We start from the raw sequence: 13,465 nt of genomic DNA on the forward strand, positions 1-13,465 counted from the left end.
TGTTGTTTTTTTCGTAAGTGGCTTTTTTTTTTTACGGTTTATTCGTAAGTGGCTGAAGTGCATAATTTTTGTATTTATATATAACAACTCTCTCGAGACTTGCACTAAATTTGTATCTGGATAAGTCACTAAATTTTGTCTAGTGATTAGGAATTTAAATACTATGTTATAAGTTTTGGGTTCGATCCACAGCTCATTATAAAAAAAAATTAGTATGTGGATAAATTTCATTATTCTTTCCTTATGATTAATAATAATCGTGACGTTTTGTCTAAAATCTAAGATAATTTCTAGAATTGTTAATCTTGGTTGAAAATATATATGTTAAAAATTTTATCTTATGTGTCAACAAAAAAAAAAGTTTTATCTTACATTTGTGAAAATTATTTTAAAGTTAGTTTATGTAATATTTTGTTTGTTTTTAAATTGGATATGTTTCGAAACAAAGTGATATTCAATTTATTTTAAGCAAATTTGTTTTAGATATTAAGCCTTATACTTTTTTATATACCGACTCTAATTCTTCGTTAAAAGATTTACCAGTCAGAAGCACTTTAAGTTTATATCTGATTTTTTTGTTTTTTTTTTTGGCAAAATTACACTACAGGTCCTTTATCTTATTTTTTTGTAACATTTTGGTCCTTTATCTTTTTTTTGTAACAATTTGGTCCTTTATTTTTTTTTTTGTAACATTTTGGTCCTTATCTTATTTATTTATAAAAAATAAAGGACCAAAGTGTTACAAATAAGAAAAGATAAATGACCAAACTGTTACAAAAAAAGGGACTAAAGTGTTACAAATAAAAAAAAATAAAGGACTAAAGTGTTACAAAAAAAATAAAGGACCAAAGTGTTACAAAAAACAGATAAAGGACCAAAGTGTTACAAAAAAATAAGATAAAGGACTTGTAGTGTAATTTTGTCTTTTTTTTTATACTCTTATTTCAAAGTGTTGTTAGATATAGTTAAGTATTTGCTTTGGAGAATGTAAGTGTATTTCGAGTCATGGGATGATTGACGGTAGTTTATATGTTATAACAATTTTCACAGTGTTATTCTCTGTTTGTTATTAGACAACCATCATGGTTTAATTTTGACGTTTCTATGTTATATTTTTGTGTTATTTTATTTTCTCAAAAGACCTTATTAATTTTTTTAATTTTAACCATTTGATTTTTTTCTCATAAGGTGAACATTGGATCTTGAAGCTATATTGTATTTTGTAGTAAACCACCAACACATAATTATAATCTACTTTTCTTCGTCTTCTTCCATCTCTCTTTTCATCTTCATCATCATATTCCTAAGTTCATCCAACAAATTCAGATCTTCTACCATTCAATTCAACCCATAAAATTGAATACAAATCTTCAAGGACCCTTTCACACTCAAATTCTAAAACTCTTATTGTAAACATAATATATATATATATATAGGGTCAATTTCAAATGACACCAACTAGTTTGACATCAAATGTTACACTTCTCAATAATGTCTTAACCGATATAAATTTTATAAAATCCACCGTTGGATTGAAAGTTTATATTGTATATATCATTTGTGTAAAATTTCAGACAAATCTAAAATCATTTAATATGCTATTTAGATACATCAAAATTAACGGTTTTCGTCTTTTTTAATATGTCGTTAATCTTTATGTGTCACAATAACATATCAAATGATTTTGGATTTGTTTGAAATTTTACACAAATGATTTATATAAACTTTCAATCAAATGGTGGATTTTATAAAATTTATATCGGTTAAAACATTATTGAGAGGTGTAACATTTGGTGTCAAACTAGTTGGTGTCATTTGATCCTGACATATATATATATATATATATATTAGTCATCATATCTAAACTTATATGCATTGCATTTGCATGCAACAACCGAAGGAAAAAAGTATTGGAGTTTGTTTTTTCAATTATCCGTTGACATTTTTCATTGTACGTATTACGTAATACAGCACAGCAGAAATTGTTGCTTGTTTTCAATTATAGCTTGACATGCTTTTGACTTTTACCTTAGCACTTATCATGTCGGTCCTCAAAATTTTGGGTGTCTTATTAGAAATTATAAATTTGGTGTTCTACTTATATATATATATATATATATATATATATATATATATATATATATATATATATATATAAGTTATAAATAAATTCTAATTTATAAGTCATATAGTAACAATAAATATATATAATTGTAAAAAATAAAATAATTATCAATATTAAAAAGTTCACACCAAATCAAAACTACAATAGAATAATTATGACAAAAATAATTATATATATATATGTATTTATCATATTCAAATATGTAACAATAACATTTCTCACTAGTTATAACTTTCACATATTAATCTTTCATCTTTTGCTGCAATTGATTATAATATATTAATTATAATTCTCTTTTATTAAATCTGTATATGTCAGATGTAGACCAATCTATCAAATTGGAATTATTTTTTAGTCTAAGCATAATATTTTTATTAGAATCTCATCGTACCTGATCAGAACGTGCGATCTCGCCGGTGTTAGCTTTTAATATCCCCTGTTGAAGCAGAGGGGGGTTGTGTACCTGCAGGTGCTCCGACGCTCAAATTAGTGAGTGTGAAGCAGAGGTTTTCGATGCTAAAAATAATGCGTACCTTCAAATGGTAGTGAGGTGAGTATTTAGAGCCCTAGTGTTGGGCTAAGGCCCTTGATGGCTGTTAAGAGTCTCACATCGGTTGAGAGATGGCCTGACTAAGTGTTTATATACTAGAGACAATCATCACCTTACAAGTCTTAGAAATGAGTATTGGGTCTAACTCATCCTTACAAAATCGGCTTGTAAGGTGAGGATTGCCTCTAGTATATAAACACTTAGTCAGACCATCTCTCAACCGATGTGAGACTCTTAACAATGGCATTAATAACCATCAAGTGGCTGCCGAAAAATGGCTGAAAAGCCATGATGAGTAGTTAATGCTCATCATTCCGGTAACGGCCGTTACAATACGCGTTGGTATTGTGACCGTTGGTGGGTCGAACATGTTGTCGAGCGTCCTTGTGTTAGGGCTTGCTCGGAAGCCGTTGCTCGTAGTCCTTTAGTATCCGAGCTTCTAAACATAGTCCAAAACAGAATCTACACACTACTACAAAAAGGAGTTTTAATAGCGCCCATTTAATAGCGTTTATTTAAAAAGCGCTATTAAAAGATAAACCGGAGCCTTTATAATAGCGTTGTTTGGAAAAGCGCTGTTAAATCCTTGAACCAACGTATACTATAATAGCGCTTTCTAAGAAACTGCTATTAAAGACTCAAACGCGCACCTGTATATTAGCGCTTTTGAAAAAGTGCTATTAAAGCTTATACCCTATAATAGCTCTTATTACATAACCGCTATAGTAAAAGGAAATTAATAAATAAAAATTGTGGTGGGTGGGTGTCGAACCCTTGACCCCTTGGTTGCTAAATACAATATAATAAAATATAAATAATAAATAAAATAAACAAACAGAAAAAATTAAAAATAAAACGCAGTGATCTATCAAAATTACGCACGATATCTTCAATCCAGTTCCAGGAAAAATTGAATTCAAACCCTAGAAACAACATCAATATTCAGCAAACAATGAACTCAAACCCTAGATTCGAAATCGATCATCAAACCCAAAGGAATCTTATTCCTCTGTAATCAAACTCAGAGTAATCAGAATTCAGAGAAATTGAAGTTAGAGCAATCAAAACTCAGAGGTTGTTTCCTAGATTAAGCGTTCAACTCGTCTTCTCCAATCACACTCGTCAATCCTAATATCCAAGAACCCATAAACCACTGTGAACCTTAACCCATAACCCGTAAATCATCTTCTCTCCAAGAACCTTAATCCAATAACCCACGCATTTAACCGTCGGTAGTCTCGTTCGTCGCCGCACTCTCACAACTCAAACTGCTGTCATTAAGGTATATGCTTACAATTGCAAATTGATTTAATTTAGAAACTTATTATTTTTTCAATTGTTCTAGTGTTGTGTTTAGAGTTGTGATTTTTAGTGGAAGATATTATATTGTGATTTTCAATTGCTATAGAAGCTTACTCCACTTCTTACACCAAAGTAGTATGACAGAACACTTACAGTGACTCATTAAATTTGACTTATTTTTAGTTCATTAGTTCATTCTTTCTTAGGTGTGGTTTTGTTGCCTGAATTTGAATTGTGATGCAGAACACTTAAAAAGTGACTCATTAAATTTGACTCATTAGCCGTTTTGCTTAAATTTTTTATTGGAGTGACTGAGATTCATCCACTTCCTATATAATGATGATTATCAGTTTGTAAATCAAAATAAGGTGTGAAAGTAATTCTCTTCATCTCTCTAGTTTGACAGTGTGTTGTGTTGTTGTTATGTTATGTCCCACTGATGCCAAGGAAGTTGATGAATTCTTCAAGTAAAGTCATATAAGCTACTCTTTGTAGACCTATATCACCCATTGTGAGAATTGATTTTGGCTTTAATAGTTAGAATGAAGTACCGTATAACATGGCATTAGGTAAAAGAAAATTAAAATGTTCAAAAGAATTTAGAGGAGGAAATCAAAATAAACTATACTAAGCTTGTGATTTTATGTAACATCCCAACTCTAATTAATATTGATGGTGTTAATCATAGACTTCAACTTTAAGATAAGATAATATTTTTATTTTTAGAGTAATTGGAGAATTTTAAAGGAGACATAAACTAACTATCTATTGTTGATAAGTAGAAAGGGGTAAATTTGTAAAAAAAAAGGGTGAGAGCCTTTGTGTAGAGACCAAAGGAAAATGGAAAACAAAAACTCAGTAAGCTTTGTCTCTCTTCACACTACTCCAGGACTCCTCCATGTACCAAATCTTAAATTTCTCCAAATCCCCATTATAGGAAGCTCATGCAAGTGTAGATTATTGACCCAAATCAAATGCAAGAGGAGCAAGAAACTTATCTTCTCGCACTCACCCTCTGTTCAGCGTAGCCCCCATCTCCTCACTTACCGAATTTTTTTTGGGTCTTTTTTTTTATGAATTCACATACAAATTCTAGGGGAAGCAATTTAGAACATGTGCTAGTAGTAGCATTTGTTGCCTTGTTGGGCTGTCAGCTTTATGCAATGATTCATATGTTGTTTGTTTTTACAATTTGACTATAGTAGCATTAATTTATTATCTGTTTAAGGTTGGTATCGTTAGAGAAACAACATTTGGAACAACTGAATATTATATATTAAGCATACTAAAGGGTCGTAACAATTGTCATTTGTTTTACACTGAATATTTGAAGTTCACAATCACTAAGCTCTAGCTCCAGAATTTTTTGTCTTATTTCTTACACATTGCTTAATGAACCATAGTTTTAATGATCATTTCTACGTTTCAATGCATTTTTGAAATAGAAATATCCATGTTTGTACTTCTGCACCCTTTCAATTTTTTTTTACTTCATCTTTTGGTTTCAGGTATATGATCAAAAGTCTAAAAGGCATGTCGAATAACTAATTGTAAAAAAAAGTTTGTGGTTAATGACAGGTATTTTGTCATTCAAAATAGCTCTTAGTCTAATAGGTATAGGTATGTGTGTTATTTATTTCATTCTCTTAATATTTGAAAGCAAGTTGTAGGCGCTAGTGATTATCAATTTGGAGTTTTACCGTGAAAGTGTACTAGTGTTAATGTTTCACTAGTGATTTTGTGCCCGGATCAGTTTTGTGCCTGGATTGGTTTTGTTTATAAAATAGATATATTATGTGAGAGCTTATGTTTCACTAGTGATTTTTTAGGAAATTAACAATATTATTTGCCTTGAAAGTCAAATTATTATGAAATTTTGTTCTGTATTTGAAATTCTATTTTCTGTTTCGCTATCCTTTGATCCTATGAAATAATAATTTATCTTTGGTGAAACATAGAACAAATCAAAAGATATTTTAATATGTATTATGAGTGTTGAGAAAATTCACCTCTGCTGATATCCTTGTAAATGCTTGATTATATGTCTATGTAATTTAGAACCTTGAATGACGGCTTATTTCCATTATTGTAGTATAATTTTTTGGCTTGAACTGATCAGATGCAAGCTATCAAAAGCATTAGTACTGAAGGCAATCTGTGCAAATCTCTAAGAGACCATAGAGCCATAAATTTATTAAACTCCAGGTCCTTTTTATTGTTATTTTCTTTCTGGAGGATGAAATAGTTTTCACCTTAGTTATTTGCATAAAAGAATTGATATATCTAGTCTAGTACTTTTGATTATATATGCAGACATATGAAAACAAGTATATGCCAACAATGGTGGTTGTTGGTAAGATAAAAGCTGCCAACATTATGTATGTAAGGTTATCAATGGTGTCTTTCACGGGTGCTTCTACTTCTACTCTTCAATTGAAGGATCAAGGATGTGATTTTTGGGTTATCCATAATGGTGTCTTTTTATCTTTAGTTAGTTTTGTGATGTTTCCATCTCATTGTTTAGGAATGCTTTTATATGCTTTGTAATTCTTATATTGATTAGTTTAAATGTAAATTGTATTTGGATTTGAAGATTTTTATTGTATTCTAGTAAATTGTAATTAGATTTTTTTTTTTGACAGGAATTGTAATTAGATTTTAGTAGCACTTTGTATGGTTCACTGTTTGAATGTCTTATGTGGTGTTTGCTTGTGATCAATAAAATTTATTGGCTTTTTTCATTCCAGTATAGCGTAATTAAAAAAATTATTTTTTTTATGAAAGAATGACCTTTAATAGCGCTTATTCAAGAAAGCGTTATTATAGGTAGGTTCAACAATTGCGGGCGCTATTAAACCTTGACCTATAATAGCGAATTTAAAATAAAGCGCTGTTAAAGCCTGTTCCCAGAGTTTTCCCAAACAGTGAAAAACAACTTACGACAGCGCTTTTTTCAAAAACCGCTATTAAATATAGACAATTGATAGCGTTTTGAAAGTGCTATTATAGGAACCATACCTATAATAGCGGTATCAGTAATAGCGTTTTTAAGCGCTATTAAAAGTTAAAAAAAACGCTATTAAATGCCTATATTTGTAGTAGTGACACTTGTCCTAAAAAAATATTTATAATAATTATATAATTTGATAATCCTAAAAATTGTATCTGGCTAAAAATTTGGGACCTTCGGTGGCCGCTCTTCCAGTGTATCCTCCAGACTCCCTTAGCATTTCCTCGGTTTTAATTTACTCGCTCTGGTTCTAAATCCAAAAAAAAATAAAAAATTAATCAATAAGGTTAGTCTACATGACATTCTAATGCACCCTATATGATCCGGATATCACCGCTCCGCAGAGTAAATTGTCCCATCATTGGACAGTGTCCCACCGTTGGACACAATACCCCACCGTTGGGTATGAAGGTTCGGTACCCCACCGTTGGGTATTATTCCAAACCACACCAAGAATGTATGCATGCCCTATCACCGCTAATTCTGTAGGGTTATCATGAGGTAGACTTTTAAAACTCTTTTAAAAATCAAACTCAAGAGCGGAAAAACCCCTTTACCTAGAACACTTAGAATAATAAGAATCACTATGAGTTCATATGTTTACCTCTTGAAGCGTCGAGGAGTTTGATCACGAGCGCTGCACAAACGACAAACGCCTCTACTCAGTCCACACGAACAGCCCCTCCGTCTACAGTGCTAGCTGTGAATGATCGGAAGTAGAGAGATTGAGAGAACAAGAAATCCTAGTGCGGCTAGGTTTTCTAATTGTTTTCACGTGAAAAATAAGTCACCACAAAGGTTCTATTTATAGAACCACTTGTGTGTGACATACCTTATGGTGTACTGTATTTCTCACTTAATTCCACCGTACCTTACGGTGTACCAAATTATAAATGAATCTCATCCATTTAATTAATCTCTCTTCTATCTGTTCTTATGTGTGTGACCCTATAGGTTCTCGGAACGTTGGCAATAATATTAAATCACTATTTAATATTATAAACAGTGAGCGGTATCTAGCAACACATCACTGCTACCCAAGTGACGAGAATGTCATGTGATCTGACGTAACCTTTCCGTGATAATGATTATGTGTATAATTCCCCTTTGCCCTTATATCTATATTGAACATAAGGCATAGATCGTGTCACCCTTGTATGGTTCAATATCTTATTTCTTGATCCCAGAATATACTGAGCAACGAATAAGCTCAATATCTCATATTGACTTAGTTCGGCGTGGCCACGCATTTTATCAGTCATATTCCATCAAGAGGCCTACAGATATTGCTCCTGTTATGTAGGAGGGGCAAATTCCATCTAGGTCACTCATGTCCCTCAGCATGATTTATAGAGTACCCATCAACCGACTTTATAGTCATCCTGTTACGGACAATGTTTGAACGGCAACTAAGTACTCTACTCCACATCTAGGGTCCATAGTGGTTTCAGGTCGAAGGGTGGTATACACCATTATCACTATGAGAATAACTTATGACACTTTTCATAACATACTATGTAGCATTCTCATGGCGGGTCAATCCAATATAAATATTACTCCTAATAATTATATCTATGTGAAGACTTGATATCTCATATCCATGACTCGTGAGATGAAGTCATCAGTCTACTCACATAATAGTCTCTGTGTTTTACTGTTATCCCACATCACAGTAAAACTTGACTATGGATACTTTAAGAATAGTGTCATTATGTTTAATGAAGTCTCACTATTAAGTCACACTTAATGTTCCATTAATTAGACTAGCTATTCTAGGGACTTTATTAGTTTGAAACAAACATAATAAAGAAATGCCTTATTATATATATTAAATATATAAATCAAAGTCATCATATAAAAGACGATTCTATCAAAATAGATTGGCTTTTAGGGCTTACTCCAACAATCTCCCACTGGCACTAAAGCCAATCAGATATTAACTCAACATCTATTGGACTAGCGTCATCATCAAGCATCTTTTATGCAAGATTTTCTATTAGTGGATAAGGAACTCTTTCCTATGTTGGTACCCGATACATCTTCCAATTTACACTTTTGATCTTCTATCAAAAGAAATAAAGTGTCAAAACTTGTATTTGAATCGTTGGTGAGATCTGGTTTTCCGTTGCTTGCAAGATTAAACCATTACCATCTTTAATGAGGTCAAGGGAATCTGCAACGTAAGGAAAACAATTTTCTGTCTCATCTTATTAGACAAACTATTCAAATCATATATTTGACCTTTGTAATAGATATATCAATCTTATGAAGCTTGTAAGCTTACAGATTTGACATCCGAGCATAAAGTTTATTCCAGACTACAATCTGGGTATACTGTTCTTCGGTTTTGGACAATCAGTATCATTGTAACTCATTTACAATGATCATTTCCAGATCCGATCAAGAAACCATCCTTAGTGATTTTAAGATATCCATCGATATTCTTGATGGTGATCTAATGACAATCACTAGAAATAATTGGTACATATTGTTTATGCTAATAACATATAGTACATCTGGTCTAGTACATATCATGATATACATGATCAACCCAATTGCCAAAGCATTTGGATACTTCTCATGCATCCCTTTCTCATCCAATGAGGTTGAATATTGTCTTTGAGACAAAAATACATCATGTGACGTATGCAATAATTTCAATAAAATTAAGCACATGAGGTGTCTGTACACTTCATCAAATTTGTACATAGGTTAAGGTTGAGATATGTCAACAATCTATTTCTATAGATCTTGATTCCTAACTTTTAGGAAGTCTCGCCTAAGTATTTCATCAAGAAACAATTACCTAATCATGTCTTACATGTGTAGTGTATGAAAATTGTCTTGATGATCAGTATGTCATCCACATACAATACCAGATTAATTTAAATACTCCCACTGACTTTCTTGTGTGCACAAGAGTTCCTTTATTAATCTTAGTTTTCATAAAACTTGATCAATAAAACTGATAATTCAACTTTGAGAAATTTGAACAAATTCATAAATGAATTTTGTAATTTATATACTTTTCTAGCATCCTTTAGATTAACGAAACCCTATCCATGTGTCAAATACATATGTAAGGTCATTCCAATTAAGGAATGCAACCTCGTTATCCATCTGCCAGAACTCGTAGTAAAACATACAATAATTGCAAGTGGAATCAATTGAGTTTAAGCACTATGATTGAAATAAAGGTTTCATCATAATTGCATCATGATTTGTATGAAACCTTTCACATTCAATCACACCTTAAATGTATTCACAATACCATCCATGTGAGTCTTTACAACAAGACTCATATTTATCCTATGAGTCTTACTCAATTGGATGACAAAACAATATCCATATATGTTTTGTGTACATGGACTCTTTATAAGTCACACTCTCATCTTCCATGAGCATCATATATCACCTTGTCGAGTCATGGTAAAACCGTGACTCTCAACTGTGATATGACATATCGGACTTATATAGGTCTTGTGCTACTCGAACTGGTGATCCAACAACAACTCTTGTTGAACCGATTCATGTTCCATTCTCAAAACATGTGTTTTGTGGTACTCGAATTTACTCAAGTTCTACATCACTCCCACTATCTCTTCTAGAGACACTTCCTTCTAAAGGAATATTTTAATTCTAGTAACAAAACAACTTTTGTCCTAGAGAGTGTTGTAGAATTAATATTTCTAAGTTTCTTTAGGATCCCTCCACAAATACACATTAATCCAAGTTGGAATTATGTTTATCTTATAAACAATGCAATCCCAAACTACCATAAAGTCAAACTAGGTACTTTTACCTCCATATCAAATATGGTGTCTTTATGATTTCTTTTATTGGAACTTTTGTGGGTAAAGAATAACTCTAATTAAAATAATTTTTCGAAAGAGTCGTCGGAGATAAAAGAACTATCTTATTTGTAATCATGTCAAACATGATGTAATATAAATAGTTATTACTATACTCCTTATCTAAGTATTTACCATTACAACTTGTTTGTATGGTCTTAATACTTTTTCAAAATTATTCATTTACTTCATAAATTCTTTGAACAAATTCAAAGAATCATACTTTGTGTCAACCACACATATTCACATCTACTAAGCTAATTAGTAACGTAAATGAAGTAAAAGAAATAAAATTATATCTAGCAAATAATTAGTTTAGTAGTTCATATACATCTCATATGTATATATTTCAAATACATCAAATGTCACTTTACCTTAGTTGGTAATTGACATACTGAACTATTTTTAAAAGTGGAACTCACATCCTTCAAATGATATAAATCAAATGAGTCCAAAATTCCTATCTATGGAATCTAGAAATGTGTGACTCACTTATTAATACTAAACAATATTGCTACTAATATGCATAAGGTTCAAATCTTATTTGATTCCTTTTCATGATTGTTATATATAAGGTTATCAAGTTGATGGAACTCAATTCCATTACTTGATTAGAACACTAGAATAGAAAACATTGTTGGAATAATGTAACAACACTTGTCTATTATTCATGCAAGCAGTCATTTTTCTTGTCAATACAAGGTTTAGGTTCAACGTTTCTATTATTAAAGGAAACTTAATAACAATGATTTGGTTCAGTGTCAAACTCAACTTCTACGATCAATGAGACTATTTCATTCTAATCGTAGGTTGATTTTATCTATAGTCAAATTTTCACTTCTTTAAAACAAATTCATATTTCAACAAATATGAAATTAACAACCGGTATCATATACCTAAGATAAAAAGTGGATAATTTAACTTTCTATAACAAGGTCAATGAAGAAGTCTTACTTCTTTCTTCAACTTTAACTCTTTCAAAATCATTAGTAGTTTTTCTCGTATTTGAGAGAACAATTCTCAATACATGTACCAATTCAGAAACTCCTTTCTGAACTATTTATCCTTCGTAAGGACATTTTACAGTAAAATATAAAATATATGTCAAATATATCTAACTACGAAAATAAGAATATTTGTATCATGATTAAAACATATTTAACTAGGTCTTTAATTAAATATGCTCCCACTATTTTACTCAAACCAAATGACCCTCGACATTTGATTCGGAAAATCCCGTTGGAAGATTTTCTAGTGGGAATGAGATCCATATTTTACTATGTTCTAAGTCAGCGTTGGACTGATTACACAAAACATAGTGATTTTAGGTAGGAAACTTCTTTCCAATTGTATCTCATACAACTCTCATATCCTTTCCGTTGGGTGAATAACACTTATTCTAATCCATCATATGGAGTAACCCAACACTTGCTTCTAAAATCATATAATCATATTATATTTCTTTTAGTTAAGTTAGACCCAATGAATAGCAATCGGGTAAACTAGTTACCTCACCGCAACTTATCAATATAGACAATGCACTTTACGTTGGCAAAACCTACATTGATCGATATTGATCTTGAAGGGTGCTAAATGTTGGAAAGCTTTCAACTTAATATTTCTTTTAAGGGATTTTAATTAAATTTAATCTCACCGTATTTTGTATCTCATACAAATCGTGTTTCAATTTACATGACACTCATGTAAATATTTGTTTAACAATTATATAAAATATTCAAAACATATATAATTAAAACATTCATCTCATGCATCACATACATAAAATAAACTAAGGTAGTATAGTTATGACCTCCTAAAACGAAAGAATTAAATAAACTAATTTATTACAATTCTTTGACCCTCGAGCAAACTTCTCAAGTTTCTCCATCGTCATCCTTTGTTTGACTTTGTCTCCCGTCATCACGAGCAATTACAATTATTTAAAATAAATAAATAAAGTAAATAAATTGCCACGACACGCAGGTCGTATTTAAAATAATAATAATAAACCACGACACGCAGGCCGTATTTGAACCAAATAAAATAAACACCAAACACGCTAAGGCCATAACTATACACCTCTAATAATTAATTAAAATTTAATAATTAATTAACACATGTATATATACGAACCAAATTAAAATTATCTGCTGTTGTGATGCATTCGTGAGACATAGAGCCCTAGTGAGGTACCTTCAAATGGTAGTGAGGTGAGTATTTAGAGCCCTAGTGTTGGGCTAAGGCCCTTGATGGCTGTTAAGAGTCTCACATCGGTTGAGAGATGGCCTGACTAAGTGTTTATATACTAGAGACAATCATCACCTTACAAGTCTTAGAAATGAGTATTGGGTCTAACTCATCCTTACAAAATCGGCTTGTAAGGTGAGGATTGCCTCTAGTATATAAACACTTAGTCAGACCATCTCTCAACCGATGTGAGACTCTTAACAATGGCATTAATAACCATCAAGTGGCTGCCGAAAAATGGCTGAAAAGCCATGATGAGTAGTTAATGCTCATCATTCCGGTAACGGCCGTTACAATACGCGTTGGTATTGTGACCGTTGGTGGGTCGAACATGTTGTCGAGCGTCCTTGTGTTAGGGCTTGCTCGGAAGCCGTTGCTCG

General features: G+C 31.7%; 1 long non-coding RNA gene across 3 annotated transcripts; it reads left to right on the forward strand.

The window, feature by feature from the left end:
* Positions 1-3,573: 3,573 nt before the first annotated feature.
* Positions 3,574-6,571, forward strand: LOC123898307. Of its 3 annotated transcripts, XR_006805295.1 has the most exons (4): positions 3,574-3,957; positions 5,486-5,597; positions 6,070-6,182; positions 6,291-6,571. It is a non-coding gene; the product is annotated as an uncharacterized LOC123898307 (long non-coding RNA). The 3 variants fall into 3 exon arrangements; XR_006805294.1 differs by lacking the exon at positions 3,574-3,957 and having other exon boundaries at positions 5,514-5,555; XR_006805293.1 differs by lacking the exons at positions 3,574-3,957; positions 5,486-5,597 and having other exon boundaries at positions 5,611-6,182.
* Positions 6,572-13,465: the final 6,894 nt, after the last annotated feature.

Source organism: Trifolium pratense, linkage group LG7, assembly GCF_020283565.1.
Source record: "Trifolium pratense cultivar HEN17-A07 linkage group LG7, ARS_RC_1.1, whole genome shotgun sequence".
Taxonomy (NCBI): Eukaryota; Viridiplantae; Streptophyta; class Magnoliopsida; order Fabales; family Fabaceae; genus Trifolium; species Trifolium pratense.